Source organism: Cervus elaphus, chromosome 15, assembly GCF_910594005.1.
Source record: "Cervus elaphus chromosome 15, mCerEla1.1, whole genome shotgun sequence".
In the NCBI taxonomy this organism is placed as follows: Eukaryota; Metazoa; Chordata; class Mammalia; order Artiodactyla; family Cervidae; genus Cervus; species Cervus elaphus.
In genome coordinates, this window is record NC_057829.1 from 651,295 (window position 1) to 669,446 (window position 18,152).

Here is an 18,152-nt window from a genome sequence, read left to right on the forward strand (position 1 = left end):
TCTCGGCGAGTGGGACGTCTCATGGTTTTTCTCGAGTTGCGGCGGGAACCTGGGGTATATTCTCGACTTACGATGGGGATGGCCCTTCCACCCACGTGTTTGTTCAGCGACGTCAGGACTCCTGCCTAGTTGCGAGGGACAACTCGGGATTCTCCTCGAGGCTTGGCAGGGCAATTGGGACGCCTCTCCAGCTGAGGCGGGAGACCAAGGGTCCCTTTCCACGTGCACAGGAATCCTGGGACTCCTATCAAGTTTCACGAGGAGTCAGGCATCGTCTCCTTTGGAGGCACTAATCTCCGTGTTCCTCTGAAGTTTTCAAAGGATGTGAGGCCTCCGGTCGCGATGAGGTGGGGAACTAGGTCTTTCTCTGTGGTCTCCACAGGGGATTCAGACATCCTTTCGTCTTGGGAGATGCAAGACGAGCCTGCATTCAAGTCACTGCAGGGATATCCGGCCTTATTTCGAGTCAGGGCATCGCGGTGTCCATTCCACTTGAGGCCGCAAACTCAGGGTCCCTCTCACATACCTAGAGCTGAGAGAAGCCACCTCTTGAGGTGCTTGTGGTAAGGTGGTATTCCTCTGGAGTCGAAGCCAGGGACTAACCTCTCATCTCGAGTTGATTTTTGGTCCACGGAGCTCTTTCGTGTTGCTACAGTGACCTCAGGATCCCGCTAGCCTTGAAACAGTGTTCTTGGGGTTTCTCTGGAGTGCCATCAAGGAAATCAAAGCTCCTTTCATGTTTGATGTGCAACACGGAATTGCTCTGCATGCAGTGCAAGAGAATCGAGCCTCATCTCGGGGCGAGGGGGAAGTCTCATGGTTTTTCTCGAGTTGCGGCGGGAACCTGGGGTATATTCTCGAGTTACGACGGGAATGGCCCTGCCACACACGTGTTTGTTCAGCGACGTCAGGACTCCTGCCTAGTTGCGAGGGACAACTCGGGATTCTCCTCGAGGCTTGGCAGGGCAATTGGGACGCCTCTCCAGCTGAGGCGGGAGACCAAGGGTCCCTTTCCACGTGCCACAGGAATCCTGGGACTCCTGTCAACTTTCATGAGGAGTCAGGCATCGTCTCCTTTGGAGGCACTGATCTCCGCGTACCTCTGAAGTTTTCAAAGGATGTGAGGCCTCCGGTCGCGATGAGGGGGTAACTAGGTCTTTCTCTGTGGTCTCCACTGGGGATTCAGACATCCTTTCATCTTGGGAGATGCATGACGAGCCTGCATTCAATTCTCTGCAGGGATATCCGGCCTTATTTCGAGTCAGGGCATCGCAGTATCCATTACACTTGAGTACGCAAATTCAGGGTCCCTCTCACATACCTAGAGCTGAGAGAAGCCTCCTCTTGAGGTGCTTGTGGTAAGGTGGTATTCCTCTGGAGTGGAAGCCAGGGACTATCCCCTCATCTCGAGTTGATGGTTGGTCCACGGAGCTCTTTCGTGTTGCTGCAGTGACATCAGGATCCCTCTAGCCTTGAAACAGTGTTCTTGGGGTTTCTCTGGAGTGCCATCAATGAAATCAAGGCTCCTTTCATGTGTGATGTGCAACACGGAATTGCTCTGCATGCAGTGCAGGGGAATCGGTCCCCATCTCACGGCGAGGGGGAAGTCTCATGGTTTTTCTCGAGTTGCGGCGGGAACCTGGGGTATATTCTCGAGTTACGACGGGGATGTCCCTTTCAACCACGTGTTTTTCAGCAACGCCAGGACTCCTGCCTAGTTGCGAGGGACAACTCGGGATTCTCCTCGAGGCTTGGTAGGGCAATTGGGACGCCTCTCCAGCTGAGGCGGGAGACCAAGGGGCCCTTTCCATGTGCCACAGGAATCCTGGGACTCCTATCAAGTTTCACGAGGAGTCAGGCATCGTCTCCTTTGGAGGCACTGATCTCCGCGTACCTCTGGAGTTTTCAAAGGATGTGAGGCCTCCGGTCGCGATGAGGTGGGGAACTAGATCTTCCTCTGAGGTCTCCACAGGGGATTCAGACATCCTTTCGTCTTGGGAGATGCAAGACGAGCCTGCATTCAAGTCACTGCAGGGATATCCGGCCTTATTTCGAGTCAGGGCATCGCGGTGTCCATTCCACTTGAGGCCGCAAACTCAGGGTCCCTCTCACATACCTAGAGCTGAGAGAAGCCTCCTCTTGAGGTGCTTGTGGTAAGGTGGTATTCCTCTGGAGTCGAAGCCAGGGACTAACCTCTCATCTCGAGTTGATTTTTGGTCCACGGAGCTCTTTCGTGTTGCTACAGTGACCTCAGGATCCCTCTAGCCTTGAAACAGTGTTCTTGGGGTTTCTCTGGAGTGCCATCAAGGAAATCAAGGCTCCATTCATGTGTGATGTGCAACACGGAATTGCTCTGCACGCAGTGCAGGGGAATCGGACCTCATCTCGCGGCGAGGGGGAAGTCTCATGGTTTTTCTCGAGTTGCGGCGGGAACCTGGGGTATATTCTCGAGTTACGACGGGGATGTCCCTTTCAACCACGTGTTTGTTCAGCGACGTCAGGACTCCTGCCTAGTTGCGAGGGACAACTCGGGATTCTCCTCGAGGCTTGGCAGGGCAATTGGGACGCCTCTCCAGCTGAGGCAGGAGACCAAGGGTCCCTTTCCACGTGCACAGGAATCCTGGGACTCCTATCAAGTTTCACGAGGAGTCAGGCATCGTCTCCTTTGGAGGCACTGATCTCCGTGTTCCTCTGAAGTTTTCAAAGGATGTGAGGCCTCCGGTCGCGATGAGATGGGGAACTAGGTCTTTCTCTGTGGTCTCCACAGGGGATTCAGACGTCCTTTCGTCTTGGGAGATGCAAGACGAGCCTGCATTCAAGTCACTGCAGGGATATCCGGCCTTATTTCGAGTCACGGCATGGCGGTGTCCATTCTACTTGAGGCCGCAAACTGAGGGTCCCTCTCACATACCTAGAGCTGAGAGAAGCCTCCTCTTGAGGTGCCTGTGGTAAGGTGGTATTCCTCTGGAGTCGAAGCCAGGGACTAACCTCTCATCTCGAGTTGATTTTTGGTCCATGGAGCTCTTTCGTGTTGCTACAGTGACCTCAGGATCCCTCTATCCTTGAAACAGTGTTCTTGGGGTTTCTCTGGAGTGCCATCAAGGAAATTAAGGCTCCTTTCATGTGTGATGTGCAACACGGAATTGCTCTGCACGCAGTGCAGGGGAATCGGGCCTCATCTCGCGGCGAAGGGGAAGTCTCATGGTTTTTCTCGAGTTGCGGCGGGAACCTGGGGTATATTCTCGACTTACGACGGGGATGGCCCTTCCACCCACGTGTTTGTTCAGCGACGGCAGGACGACTGCCTAGTTGCGAGGGACAACTCGGAATTCTGCTCGAGGCTTGGCAGAGCAATTGGGACGCATCTCCAGCTGAGGCGGGAGACCAAGGGTCCCTTTCCACGTGCCACAGGAATCCTGGGACTCCTGTCAAGTTTCATGAGGAGTCAGGCATCGTCTCCTTTGGAGTCACTGATCTACGCGTACCTCTGAAGTTTTCAAAGGATGTGAGGCCTCCGGTCGCGATGAGGTGGGGAACTAGGTCTTTCTCTGTGGTCTCCACAGGGGATTCAGACATCCTTTCATCTTGGGAGATGCATGACGAGCCTGCATTCAAGTCACTGCAGAGATATCCGGCCTTATTTCGCGTCAGGGCATCGCAGTATCCATTACACTTGAGTACGCAAATTCAGGGTCCCTCTCACATACCTAGAGCTGAGAGAAGCCTCCTCTTGAGGTACTTGTGGTAAGGTGGTATTCCTCTGGAGTCGAAGCCAGGGACTATCCCCTCATCTCGAGTTGATTGTTGGTCCACGGAGCTCTTTCGTGTTGCTGCAGTGACGTCAGGATCCCTCTAGCCTTGAAACAGTGTTCTTGGGGTTTCTCTGGAGTGCCATCAAGGAAATCAAGGCTCCTTTCATGTGTGATGTGCAACACGGAATTGCTCTGCATGCAGTGCAGGGGAATCGGTCCTCATCTCACGGCGAGGGGGAAGTCTCATGGTTTTTCTCGAGTTGCGGCGGGAACCTGGGGTATATTCTCGAGTTACGACGGGGATGTCCCTTTCAACCACGTGTTTTTCAGCGACGTCAGGACTCCTGCCTAGTTGCGAGGGACAACTCGGGATTCTCCTCGAGGCTTGGTAGGGCAATTGGGACGCCTCTCCAGCTGAGGCGGGAGACCAAGTGTCCCTTTCCACGTGCACAGGAATCCTGGGACTCCTATCAAGTTTCACGAGGAGTCAGGCATCGTCTCCTTTGAAGGCACTGATCTCCGTGTTCCTCTGAAGTTTTCAAAGGATGTGAGGCCTCCGGTCGCGATGAGGTGGGGAACTAGGTCTTTCTCTGTGGTCTCCACAGGGGATTCAGACATCCTTTCGTCTTGGGAGATGCAAGACGAGCCTGCATTCAAGTCACTGCAGGGATATCCGGCCTTATTTCGAGTCAGGGCATCGCGGTGTCCATTCCACTTGAGGCCACAAACTCAGGGTCCCTCTCACATACCTAGAGCTGAGAGAAGCCACCTCTTGAGGTGCCTGTGGTAAGGTGGTATTCCTCTGGAGTCGAAGCCAGGGACTAACCTCTCATCTCGAGTTGATATTTGGGCCACGGAGCTCTTTCGTGTTGCTACAGTGACCTCAGGATCCCTCTAGCCTTGAAACAGTGTTCTTGGGGTTTCTCTGGAGTGCCATCAAGGAAATCAAGGCTCCTTTCATGTTTGATCTGCAACACGGAATTGCTCTGCATGCAGTGCAGGAGAATCGAGCCTCATCTCGCGGCGAGGGGGAAGTCTCATGGTTTTTCTCGAGTTGCGCCGGGAACCTGGGGTATATTCTCTAGTTATGACGGGGATGGCCCTTCCAGCCACGTGTTTGTTCAGCGACGTCAGGACTCCTGCCTAGTTGCGAGGGACAACTCGGGATTCTCCTCGACGCTTGGCAGGGCAATTGGGACGCCTCTCCAGCTGAGGCGGGAGACCAAGGGTCCCTTTCCACGTGCCACAGGAATCCAGGGTCTCCTATCAAGTATCACGAGGAGTCAGGCATCGTCTCCTTTGGAGGCACTGATCTCCGCGTACCTCTGAAGTTGTCAAAGGATGTGAGGCCTCCGGTCGCGATGAGGTGGGGACTAGGTCTTTCTCTGTGGTCTCCACAGGGGATTCAGACATCCTTTCATCTTGGGAGATGCATGACGAGCCTGCATTCAATTCACTGCAGGGATATCTGGCCGTATTTCGCGTCAGGGCATCGCAGTATCCATTACACTTGAGTCCGCAAATTCAGGGTCCCTCTCACATACCTAGAGCTGAGAGAAGCCTCCTCTTGAGGTGCTTGTGGTAAGGTGGTATTCCTCTGGAGTCGAAGCCAGGGACTAACCTCTCATCTCGAGTTGACTTTTGGTCCACGGAGCTCTTTCGTGTTTCTACAGTGACCTCAGCATCCCGCTAGCCTTGAAACAGTGTTCTTGGGGTTTCTCTGGAGTGCCATCAAGGAAATCAAGGCTCCTTTCATGTGTGATGTGCAACACGGAATTGCTCTGCATGCAGTGCAGGAGAATCGAGCCTCATCTCGCGGCGAGGGGGAAGTCTCATGGTTTTTCTCGAGTTGCGCCGGGAACCTGGGGTATATTCTCTAGTTATGACGGGGATGGCCCTTCCAGCCACGTGTTTGTTCAGCGACGTCAGGACTCCTGCCTAGTTGCGAGGGACAACTCGGGATTCTCCTCGACGCTTGGCAGGGCAATTGGGACGCCTCTCCAGCTGAGGCGGGAGACCAAGGGTCCCTTTCCACGTGCCACAGGAATCCAGGGTCTCCTATCAAGTATCACGAGGAGTCAGGCATCGTCTCCTTTGGAGGCACTGATCTCCGCGTACCTCTGAAGTTGTCAAAGGATGTGAGGCCTCCGGTCGCGATGAGGTGGGGACTAGGTCTTTCTCTGTGGTCTCCACAGGGGATTCAGACATCCTTTCATCTTGGGAGATGCATGACGAGCCTGCATTCAATTCACTGCAGGGATATCTGGCCGTATTTCGCGTCAGGGCATCGCAGTATCCATTACACTTGAGTCCGCAAATTCAGGGTCCCTCTCACATACCTAGAGCTGAGAGAAGCCTCCTCTTGAGGTGCTTGTGGTAAGGTGGTATTCCTCTGGAGTCGAAGCCAGGGACTAACCTCTCATCTCGAGTTGACTTTTGGTCCACGGAGCTCTTTCGTGTTTCTACAGTGACCTCAGCATCCCGCTAGCCTTGAAACAGTGTTCTTGGGGTTTCTCTGGAGTGCCATCAAGGAAATCAAGGCTCCTTTCATGTGTGATGTGCAACACGGTATTGCTCTGCACGCAGTGCAGGGGAATCGGGCCTCATCTCGCGGCGAGGGGGAAGTCTCATGGTTTTTCTCGAGTTGCGGCGGGAACCTGGGGTATATTCTCGAGGTACGACGGGGATGGCCCTTAAACCCACGTCTTTGTTCAGTGACGTCAGGACTCCTGCCTAGTTGCGAGGGACAACTCGGGATTCTCCTCGAGGCTTGGCAGGGCAATTGGGACGCCTCTCCAGCTGAGGCGGGAGACCAAGGGTCCCTTTCCACGTGCCACAGGAATCCTGGGACTCCTATCAAGTTTCACGAGGAGTCAGGCATCGTCTCCTTTGGGGGCACTGATTTCCGCGTACCTCTGAAGTTTTCAAAGGATGTGAGGCGTCCGGTCGCCATGAGGTGGGGAACTAGGTCTTTCTCTGTGGTCTCCACAGGGGATTCAGACATCCTTTCGTCTTGGCAGATGCAAGACGAGCCTGCATTCAAGTCACTGCAGGGATATCCGGCCTTATTTCGAGTCAGGGCATCGCGATGTCCATTCCACTTGAGGCCGCAAACTCAGGGTCCCTCTCACATACCTAGAGCTGAGAGAAGCCTCCTCTTGAGGTGCTTGTGGTAAGGTGGTATTCCTCTGGAGTCGAAGCCAGGGACTAACCTCTAATCTCGAGTTGATTTTTGGTCCACGGAGCTCTTTCGTGTTGCTACAGTGACCTCAGGATCCCTCTAGCCTTGAAACAGTGTTCTTGGGGTTTCTCTGGAGTGCCATCAAAGAAATCAAGGCTCCTTTCATGTGTGATGTGCAACACGAAATTGCTCTGCACGCAGGGCAGGGGAATCCGGCCTCATCTCGCGGCGAGGGGGAAGTCTCATGGTTTTTCTCGACTTCTGGCGGGAACCTGGGGTATATTCTCGAGTTACGACGGGGATGGCCCTTCCACCCACGTGTTTGTTCAGCGACGTCAGGACTCCTGCCTAGTTGCGAGGGACAACTCGGGATTCTCCTCGACGCTTGGCAGGGCAATTGGGACGCCTCTCCAGCTGAGGCGGGAGACCAACGGTCCCTTTCCACGTGCCACAGGAATCCTGGGACTCCTATCAAGTTTCACGAGGAGTCAGGCATCGTCTCCTTTGGAGGCACTGATCTCAGCGTACCTCTGGAGTTTTCAAAGGATGTGAGGCCTCCGGTCGCCATGAGGTGGGGAACTAGGTCTTTCTCTGTGGCCTCCACAGGGGATTCAGACATCCTTTCATCTTGGGAGATGCAAGACGAGCCTGCATTCAAGTAACTGCAGGGATATCCGGCCTTATTTCGAGTCAGGGCATCGCGGTGTCCATTCCACTTGAGGCTGCAAACTCAGGGTCCCTCTCACATACCTAGAGCTGAGAGAAGCCTCCTCTTGAGGTGCTTGTGGTAAGATGGTATTCCTCTGGAGTCGAAGCCAGGGACTAACCTCTCATCTCGAGTTGATTTTTGGTCCACGGAGCTCTTTCGTGTTGCTACAGTGACCTCAGGATCCCTCTAGCCTTGAAACAGTGTTCTTGGGGTTTCTCTGGAGTGCCGTCAAGGAAATCAAGGCTCCTTTCGTGTGTGATGTGCAACACGGAATTGCTCTGCAGGCAGTGCACGGGAATCGGGCCTCATCTCGCGGCGAGGGGGAAGTCTCATGGTTTTTCTCGAGTTGCGGAGGGAACCTGGGGTATATTCTCGACTTACGACGGGGATGGCCCTTCCACCCACGTGTTTGTTCAGCGACGTCAGGACTCCTGCCTAGTTGCGAGGGACAACTCGGGATTCTCCTCGAGGCGTGGCAGGGCAATTGGAACGCCTCTCCAGCTGAGGCGGGAGACCAAGGGTCCCTTTCCACGTGCCACAGGAATCCTGGGACTCCTATCAAGTTTCACGAGGAGTCAGGCATCGTCTCCTTTGGAGGCACTGATCTCCGCGTACCTCTGAAGTTTTCAAAGGATGTGAGGCCTCCAGTCGCCATGAGGTGGGGAACTAGGTCTTTCTCTGTGGTCTCCACAGGGGATTCAGACATCCTTTAATCTTGGGAGATGCAAGACGAGCCTGCATTCAAGTCACTGCAGGGATATCCGGCCTTATTTCGAGACAGGGCATCGCAGTGTCCATTCCACTTGAGGCCGCAAACTCAGGGTGCCTCTCACATACCTAGAGCTGAGAGAAGCCTCCTCTTGAGGTGCTTGTGGTAAGGTGGTATTCCTCTGGAGTCGAAGCCAGGGACTAACCTCTCATCTCAAGTTGATTTCTGGTCCACGGAGCTCTTTCGTGTTGCTAGAGTGACCTCAGGATCCCTCTAGCCTTGAAACAGTGTTCTTGGGGTTTCTCTGGAGTGCCACCAAGGAAATCAAGGCTCCTTTCATGTGTGATGTGCAACACGGAATTGCTCTGCACGCAGTGCAGGAGAATCGAGGTTCATCTCGGGGCGAGGGGGAAGTCTCATGGTTTTTCTCGAGCTGCGGCGGGAACCTGGGGTATATTCTCGATTTACGACGGGGATGGCACTTCCACCCATGTGTTTGTTCATCGACCTCAGGACTCCTGCCTAGTTGCGAGGGACAACTCGGGATTCTCCTCGACGCTTGGCAGGGCAATTGGGACGCCTCTCCAGCTGAGGCGGGAGACCAACGGTCCCTTTCCACGTGCCACAGGAATCCTGGGACTCCTATCAAGTTTCACGAGGAGTCAGGCATCGTCTCCTTTGGAGGCACTGATCTCCGCGTACCTCTGGAGTTTTCAAAGGATGTGAGGCCTCCGGTCGCGATGAGGTGGGGAACTAGGTCTTTCTCTGTGGCCTCCACAGGGGATTCAGACATCCTTTCATCTTGGGAGATGCAAGACGAGCCTGCATTCAAGTCACTGCAGGGATATCCGGCCTTATTTCGAGTCAGGGCATCGCGGTGTCCATTCCACTTGAGGCTGCAAACTCAGGGTCCCTCTCACATACCTAGAGCTGAGAGAAGCCTCCTCTTGAGGTGCTTGTGGTAAGATGGTATTCCTCTGGAGTCGAAGCCAGGGACTAACCTCTCATCTCGAGTTGATTTTTGGTCGACGGAGCTCTTTCGTGTTGCTACAGTGACCTCAGGATCCCTCTAGCCTTGAAACAGTGTTCTTGGGTTTTCTCTGGAGTGCCGTCAAGGAAATCAAGGCTCCTTTCGTGTGTGATGTGCAACACGGAATTGCTCTGCACGCAGTGCACGGGAATCGGGCCTCATCTCGCGGCGAGGGGGAAGTCTCATGGTTTTTCTCGAGTTGCGGAGGGAACCTGGGGTATATTCTCGACTTACGACGGGGATGGCCCTTCCACCCACGTGTTTGTTCAGCGACGTCAGGACTCCTGCCTAGTTGCGAGGGTCAACTCGGGATTCTCCTCGAGGCGTGGCAGGGCAATTGGAACGCCTCTCCAGCTGAGGCGGGAGACCAAGGGTCCCTTTCCACGTGCTACAGGAATCCTGGGACTCCTATCAAGTTTCACGAAGAGTCAGGCATCGTCTCCTTTGGAGGCACTGATCTCCGCGTACCTCTGAAGTTTTCAAAGGATGTGAGGCCTCCAGTCGCCATGAGGTGGGGAACTAGGTCTTTCTCTGTGGTCTCCACAGGGGATTCAGACATCCTTTAATCTTGGGAGATGCAAGACGAGCCTGCATTCAAGTCAGTGCAGGGATATCCGGCCTTATTTCGCGTCAGGGCATCGCAGTGTCCATTCCACTTGAGGCCGCAAACTCAGGGTGCCTCTCACATACCTAGAGCTGAGAGAAGCCTCCTCTTGAGGTGCTTGTGGTAAGGTGGTATTCCTCTGGAGTCGAAGCCAGGGACTAACCTCTCATCTCAAGTTGATTTCTGGTCCACGGAGCTCTTTCGTGTTGCTAGAGTGACCTCAGGATTCCTCTAGCCTTGAAACAGTGTTCTTGGGGTTTCCCTGGAGTGCCACCAAGGAAATCAAGGCTCCTTTCATGTGTGATGTGCAACACGGAATTGCTCTGCACGCAGTGCAGGAGAATCGAGGTTCATCTCGGGGCGAGGGGGAAGTCTCATGGTTTTTCTCGAGCTGCGGCGGGAACCTGGGGTATATTCTCGATTTACGACGGGGATGGCACTTCCACCCATGTGTTTGTTCATCGACGTCAGGACTCCTGCCTAGTTGTGAGGGACAACTCGGGATTCTCCTCGAGGCTTGGCAGGGCAATTGGGACGCCTCTCCAGCTGAGGCGGGAGACCAACGGTCCCTTTCCACGTGCCACAGGAATCCTGGGACTCCTATCAAGTTTCACGAGGAGTCAGGCATCGTCTCCTTTGGAGGCACTGATCTCCGCGTACCTCTGAACTTTTCAAAGGATGTGAGGCCTCCGGTCGCCATGAGGTGGGGAACTAGGTCTTTCTCTGTGGTCTCCACAGGGGATTCAGACATCCTTTCATCTTGGGAGATGCAAGGCGAGCCTGCATTCAAGTCACTGCAGGAATATCCGGCCTTATTTCGCGTCAGGGCATCGCAGTGTCCATTCCACTTGAGGCCGCAAACTCAGGGTTCCTCTCACATACCTGGAGCTGAGAGGAGCCTCCTCTTGAGGTGCTTGTGGTAAGGTGGTATTCCTCTGGAGTCGAAGTTAGGGACTAACCTCTCATCTCGAGTTGATTTTTGGTCGACGGAGCTCTTTCGTGTTGCTACAGTGACCTCAGGATTCCTCTAGCCTTGAAACAGTGTTCTTGGGGTTTCTCTGGAGTGCCATCAAGGAAATCAAGACTCCTTTCATATGTGATGTGCAACACGGAATTGCTCTGCACGCTGTGCAGGGGAATCGGTCCTCATGTCGCGGCGAGGGGAAAGTCTCATGGTTTTTCTCAAGTTGCGGCGGGAACCTGGGGTATATTCTCGAGTTACGACGGGGATGGCCCTTCCACACACGTGTTTGCTCATCGACGTCAGGACTCCTGCTTAGTTGCTAGGGACAAGTCGCGATTCTCCTCGAGGCTTGGCAGGGCAATAGGGACGCCTCTCCAGCTGAGGCGGGAGACCAAGGATCCCTTTCCACGTGCCACAGGAATCCTGGGACTCCTATCAAGTTTCACGAGGAGTCAGGCATCGACTCCTTTGGAGGCACTGATTTCCGTGTACCTCTGGAGTTTTCAAAGGATGTGAGGCCTCAGGTCGCGATGAGGTGGGGAACTAGGTCTTTCTCTGTGGTCTCCACAGGGGATTCAGACATCCTTTCATCTTGGGACATGCAAGAGGAGCCTGCATTCAAGTCACTGCAGGGATATCCGGCCTTATTTCTAGTCAGGGCATCGTGGTGTCCATTCGACTTGAGGCTGCAAACTCAGGGTCCCTCTCACATACCTAGAGCTGAGAGAAGCCTCCTCTTGAGGTGCTTGTGGTAAGGTGGTATTCCTCTGGAGTCGAAGCCAGGGACTAACCTCTCATCTCAAGTTGATTTCTGGTCCACGGAGCTCTTTCGTGTTGCTAGAGTGACCTCAGGATCCCTCTAGCCTGGAAACAGTGTTCTTGCGGTTTCTCTGGAGTGCCACCAAGGAAATCAAGGCTCCTTTCATGTGTGATGTGCAACACGGAATTGCTCTGCACGCAGTGCAGGAGAATCGAGGTTCATCTCGGGGCGAGGGGGTAGTCTCATGGTTTTTCTCGAGCTGCGGCGGGAACCTGGGGTATATTCTCGATTTGCGACGGGGATGGCACTTCCACCCATGTGTTTGTTCATCGACGTCAGGACTCCTGCCTAGTTGCGAGGGACAACTCGGGATTCTCCTCGAGGCTTGGCAGGGCAATTGGGACGCCTCTCCAGCTGAGGCGGGAGACCAAGGGTCCCTTTCCACGTGCCACAGGAATCCTGGGACTCCTATCAAGTTTCACGAGGAGTCAGGCATCGTCTCCTTTGGAGGCACTGATCTCTGCGTACCTCTGGAGTTTTCAAGGGATGTGAGGCCTTCGGTCGCGATGAGGTGGGGAACTAGGTCTTTCTCTGTGGTCTCCACAGGGGATTCAGACATCCTTTCGTCTTGGGAGATGCAAGACGAGCCTACATTCAAGTCACTGCAGGGATATCCGGCCTTATTTCGAGTCAGGGCATCGCGGTGTCCATTCCACTTGAGGCCGCAAACTCAGGGTCCCTCTCACATACCTAGAGCTGAGAGAAGCCTCCTCTTGAGGTGCTTGTGGTAAGGTGGTATTCCTCTGGAGTCGAAGCCAGGGACTAACCTCTCATCTCGAGTTGATTTTTGGTCCACGGAGCTCTTTCGTCTAGCTACACTGACTTCAGGATCCCTCTAGCCTTGAAACAGTGTTATTGGGGTTTCTCTGGAGTGCCATCAAGGAAATCAAGGCTCCTTTCATGTTTGATGTGCAACACGGAATTGCTCTGCATGCAGTGCAGGAGAATGGAGCCTCATCTCGGGGCGAGGGGGAAGTCTCATGGTTTTTCCCGAGTTGCGGCGGGACCCTGGGGTATATTCTCGAGTTATGACGGGGATGGACCTTCCACACACGTGTTTGTTCAGCGACGTCAGGACTCCTGCCTAGTTGCGAGGGACAACTCGGGATTCTCCTCCAGGCTTGGCAGGGCAATTGGGACGCCTCTCCAGCTGAGGCGGGAGACCAAGGGTCCCTTTCCATGTGCCACAGGAATCCTGGGACTCCTATCAAGTTTCACGAGGAGTCAGGCATCGTCTCCTTTGGAGGCACTGATCTCCGCATACCTCTGGAGTTTTCAAAGGATGTGAGGCCTTCGGTCGTGATGAGGTGGGGAACTAGATCTTTCTCTGAGGTCTCCACAGGGGATTCAGACATCCTTTCGTCTTGGGAGATGCAAGACGAGCCTGCATTCAAGTCACTGCAGGGATATCCGGCCTTATTTCCAGTCAGGGCATCGCGGTGTCCATTCCACTTGAGACAACAAACTCAGCACATTGGTAGAGCTGAGAGAAACCACCTCTTGAGGTGCTTGTGGTAAGGTGGTATTCCTCTGGAGTCGAAGCCAGGGACTAACCTCTCATCTCGAGTTGATTTTTGGGCCACGGAGCTCTTTCGTGTTGCTACAGTGACCTCAGGATCCCGCTAGCCTTGAAACAGTGTTCTTGGGGTTTTTCTGGAGTGCCATCAAGGAAATCAAGGCTCCTTTCGTGTGTGATGTGCAACACGGAATTGCTCTGCACACAGTGCAGGGGAATCGGGCCTCATATCGCGGCGAGGGGGAAGTCTCATGGTTTTTCTGGAGTTGCGGCGGGAACCTGGGGTATATTCTCGAATTACGACGGGGATGGCGCTTCCAACCACGTGTTTGTTCTGCGACAGCAGGACTCCTGCCTAGTTGCGAGGGACAACTCGGGATTCTCCTTGAGGCTTGGCAGGGCAATTTGGACGCCTCTCCAGCTGAGGCGGGAGACCAAGGGTCCCTTTCCACGTGCACAGGAATCCTGGGACTCCTATCAAGTTTCAGGAGGAGTCAGGCATCGTCTCCTTTGGAGGCACTGATCTCCGCGTACCTCTGAAGTTTTCAAAGGATGTGAGGCCTCCTTTCGCGATGAGGTGGGGAAGTAGGTCTTTCTCTGTGGTCTCCACAGGGGATTCAGACATCCTTTCCTCTTGGGAGATGCAAGACGAGCCTGCATTCAAGTCACTGCAGGGATATCCGGCCTTATTTCGAGTCAGGGCATCGCGGTGTCCATTCCACTTGAGGCCGCACTCTCAGGGTCCCTCTCACATACCTAGAGCTGAGAGCAGCCTCCTCTTGAGGTGCTTGTGGTAAGGTGGTATTCCTCTGGAGTCGAAGCCAGGGACTAACCTCTCATCTCGAGTTGTTTTTTGGTCCACGGAGCTCTTTCGTGTTGCTACAGTGACCTCAGGATCCCTCTAGCCTTGAAACAGTGTTCCTGGGATTTCTCTGGAGTGCCACCAAGGAAATCAAGGCTCCTTTCATGTGTGATGTGCAACACGTAATTGCTCTGCACGCAGTGCAGGGGAATCGGGCCTCATCTCGTGGCGAGGGAGAAGTCTCATGGTTTTTCTCGAGTTGCGGTGGGAACCTGGGGTATATTCTCGAGTTACGACGGGGATGGCCCTTCCACACAAGTGTTTGTTCAGCGAAGTCAGGACTCCTGCCTAGTTGCGAGGGACAACTCGGGATTCTCCTCGAGGCTTGGAAGGGCAATTGCGACGCCTCTCCAGCTGAACCGGGAGAACAAGGGTCCCTTTTCACGTGCCACAGGAATCCTGGGACTCCTATCAAGTTTCACGAGGAGTCAGGCATCGTCTCCTTTGGAGGCACTGATCTCCACGTATCTCTGGAGTTTTCAAAGGATGTGAGGCCTCCGGTCGCGATGAGGTGGGGAACTAGGTCTTTCTCTGTGGTCTCCACAGGGGATTCAGACATCCTTTCGTCTTGGGAGATGCAAGACGTGCCTGCATTCAAGTGACTGTAAGGATATCCGGCCTTATTTCGAGTCAGGTCATCGCGGTGTCCATTCCACTTGAGGCCGCAAACTCAGGGTCCCTCTCACATAGCTAGAGCTGAGAGAAGCCTCCTCTTGAGGTGCTTGTGGTAAGGTGGTATTCCTCTGGAGTCGAAGCCAGAGACTAACCTCTCATCTCGAGTTGATTTTTGGTCCACGGTGCTCTTTCCTGTTGCTACAGTGACCTCAGGATCCCTCTAGCCTTGAAACAGTGTTCTTGGGCTTTCTCTGGAGTGCCATCAAAGAAATCAAGGCTCCTTTCATGTGTGATGTGCAACACGGAATTGCTCTGCACGAAGTGCAGGGGAATCAGGCCTCATCTCGCAGCGAGGGGGAAGTCTCATGGTTTTTCTCGAGTTGCGGCGGGAACCTGGGGTATATTCTCGAGTTACGACGGGGATGGCCCTTCCACCCACGTGTTTGTTCAGAGACGTCAGGACTCCTGCCTAGTTGCGAGGGACAACTCGGGATTCTCCTCGAGGCTTGGCAGGGCAATTGGGACGCCTCTCTAGTTGAGGCGGGAGACCAAGGGTCCCTTTCCGTGTGCCACAGGAATCCTGGGACTCCTATCAACTTTCACGAGGAGTCAGGCATCGTCTCCTTTGGAGGCACTGATCTCCGCGTACCTCTGGAGTTTTCAAAAGATGTGAGGCCTCCGGTCGCGATGAGGTGGGGAACTAGGTCTTTCTCTGTGGTCTCCACAGGGGATTCAGACATCCTTTCATCTTGGGAGATGCAAGACGAGCCTGCATTCAAGTCACTGCAGGGATATCCGGCCTTATTTCACGTCAGTGCATCGCGGTATCCATTCCACTTGAGGCCGCAAAATCAGGGTCCCTCTCACATACCTAGAGCTGAGAGAAGCCTCCACTTGAGGTGCTTGTGGTAAGGTGGTATTCCTCTGGAGTCGAAGCCAGGGACTAACCTCTCATCTCGAGCTGATTTTTGGTCCACGGAGCTCTTTCCTGTTGCTACAGTGACCTCAGGATCCCTTTAGCCTTGAAACAGTGCTCTTGGGCTTTCTCTGGAGTGCCATCAAGGAAATCAAGGCTCCTTTCATGTGTGATGTGCAACACGGAATTGCTCTGCACGCAGTGCAGGGGAATCAGGCCTCATCTCGCAGCCAGGGGGAAGTCTCATGGTTTTTCTCGAGTTGCGGCTGGAACCTGGGGTATATTCTCGAGTTACGACGGGGATGGCCCTTCCACCCACGTGTTTGTTCAGCGATGTCAGGACTCCTGCCTAGTTGTGAGGGACAACTCGGGATTCTCCTCGAGGCTTGGCAGGGCAATTGTGACGCGTCTCCAGCTGAGGCGGGAGACCAAGGGTCCCTTTCCATGTGCCACAGGAATCCTGGGACTCCTATCAAGTTTCACGAGGAGTCAGGCATCGTCTCCTTTGGAGGCACTGATCTCCGCGTACCTCTGGAGTATTCAAAGGATGTGAGGCCTCCGGTCGCAATGAGGTGGGGAACTAGGTCTTTCTCTGTGGTCTCCACAGGGGATTCAGACATCCTTTCGTCTTGGGAGATGCAAGACGAGCCTGCATTCAAGTCACTGCAGGGATATCCGGCCTTATTTCGCGTCAGGGCATCGCAGTGTCCATTCCACTTGAGGCCGCAATCTCAAGGTCACTCTCACATACCTAGAGCTAAGAGAAGCCTCCTCTTGACGAGCTTGTGGTAAGGTGGTATTCCTCTGGAGTCGAAGCCAGGGACTAACCTCTCATCTCGAGTTGATTTTTGGGCCACGGAGCTCTTTTGTGTTGCTACAATAACCTCAGGATCCCTCTAGCCTTGAAACAGTGTTCTTGGGGTTTCTCTGGAGTGCCATCAAGGAAATCAAGGCTCCTTTCATGTGTGATGTGCAACACGGAATTGCTCTGCACGCAGTGCAGGGGAATCGGGCCTCATATCGCGGCGAGGGGGAAGTCTCATGGTTTTTCTGGAGTTGCGGCGGGAACCTGGGGTATATTCTCGAATTACGACGGGGATGGCGCTTCCAACCACGTGTTTGTTCTGCGACAGCAGGACTCCTGCCTAGTTGCGAGGGACAACTCGGGATTCTCCTTGAGGCTTGGCAGGGCAATTTGGACGCCTCTCCAGCTGAGGCGGGAGACCAAGGGTCCCTTTCCACGTGCACAGGAATCCTGGGACTCCTATCAAGTTTCAGGAGGAGTCAGGCATCGTCTCCTTTGGAGGCACTGATCTCCGCGTACCTCTGAAGTTTTCAAAGGATGTGAGGCCTCCTTTCGCGATGAGGTGGGGAAGTAGGTCTTTCTCTGTGGTCTCCACAGGGGATTCAGACATCCTTTCCTCTTGGGAGATGCAAGACGAGCCTGCATTCAAGTCACTGCAGGGATATCCGGCCTTATTTCGAGTCAGGGCATCGCGGTGTCCATTCCACTTGAGGCCGCACACTCAGGGTCCCTCTCACATACCTAGAGCTGAGAGCAGCCTCCTCTTGAGGTGCTTGTGGTAAGGTGGTATTCCTCTGGAGTCGAAGCCAGGGACTAACCTCTCATCTCGAGTTGTTTTTTGGTCCACGGAGCTCTTTCGTGTTGCTACAGTGACCTCAGGATCCCTCTAGCCTTGAAACAGTGTTCCTGGGATTTCTCTGGAGTGCCACCAAGGAAATCAAGGCTCCTTTCATGTGTGATGTGCAACACGTAATTGCTCTGCACGCAGTGCAGGGGAATCGGGCCTCATCTCGTGGCGAGGGAGAAGTCTCATGGTTTTTCTCGAGTTGCGGTGGGAACCTGGGGTATATTCTCGAGTTACGACGGGGATGGCCCTTCCACACAAGTGTTTGTTCAGCGAAGTCAGGACTCCTGCCTAGTTGCGAGGGACAACTCGGGATTCTCCTCGAGGCTTGGAAGGGCAATTGCGACGCCTCTCCAGCTGAACCGGGAGAACAAGGGTCCCTTTTCACGTGCCACAGGAATCCTGGGACTCCTATCAAGTTTCACGAGGAGTCAGGCATCGTCTCCTTTGGAGGCACTGATCTCCACGTATCTCTGGAGTTTTCAAAGGATGTGAGGCCTCCGGTCGCGATGAGGTGGGGAACTAGGTCTTTCTCTGTGGTCTCCACAGGGGATTCAGACATCCTTTCGTCTTGGGAGATGCAAGACGTGCCTGCATTCAAGTGACTGTAAGGATATCCGGCCTTATTTCGAGTCAGGTCATCGCGGTGTCCATTCCACTTGAGGCCGCAAACTCAGGGTCCCTCTCACATAGCTAGAGCTGAGAGAAGCCTCCTCTTGAGGTGCTTGTGGTAAGGTGGTATTCCTCTGGAGTCGAAGCCAGAGACTAACCTCTCATCTCGAGTTGATTTTTGGTCCACGGTGCTCTTTCCTGTTGCTACAGTGA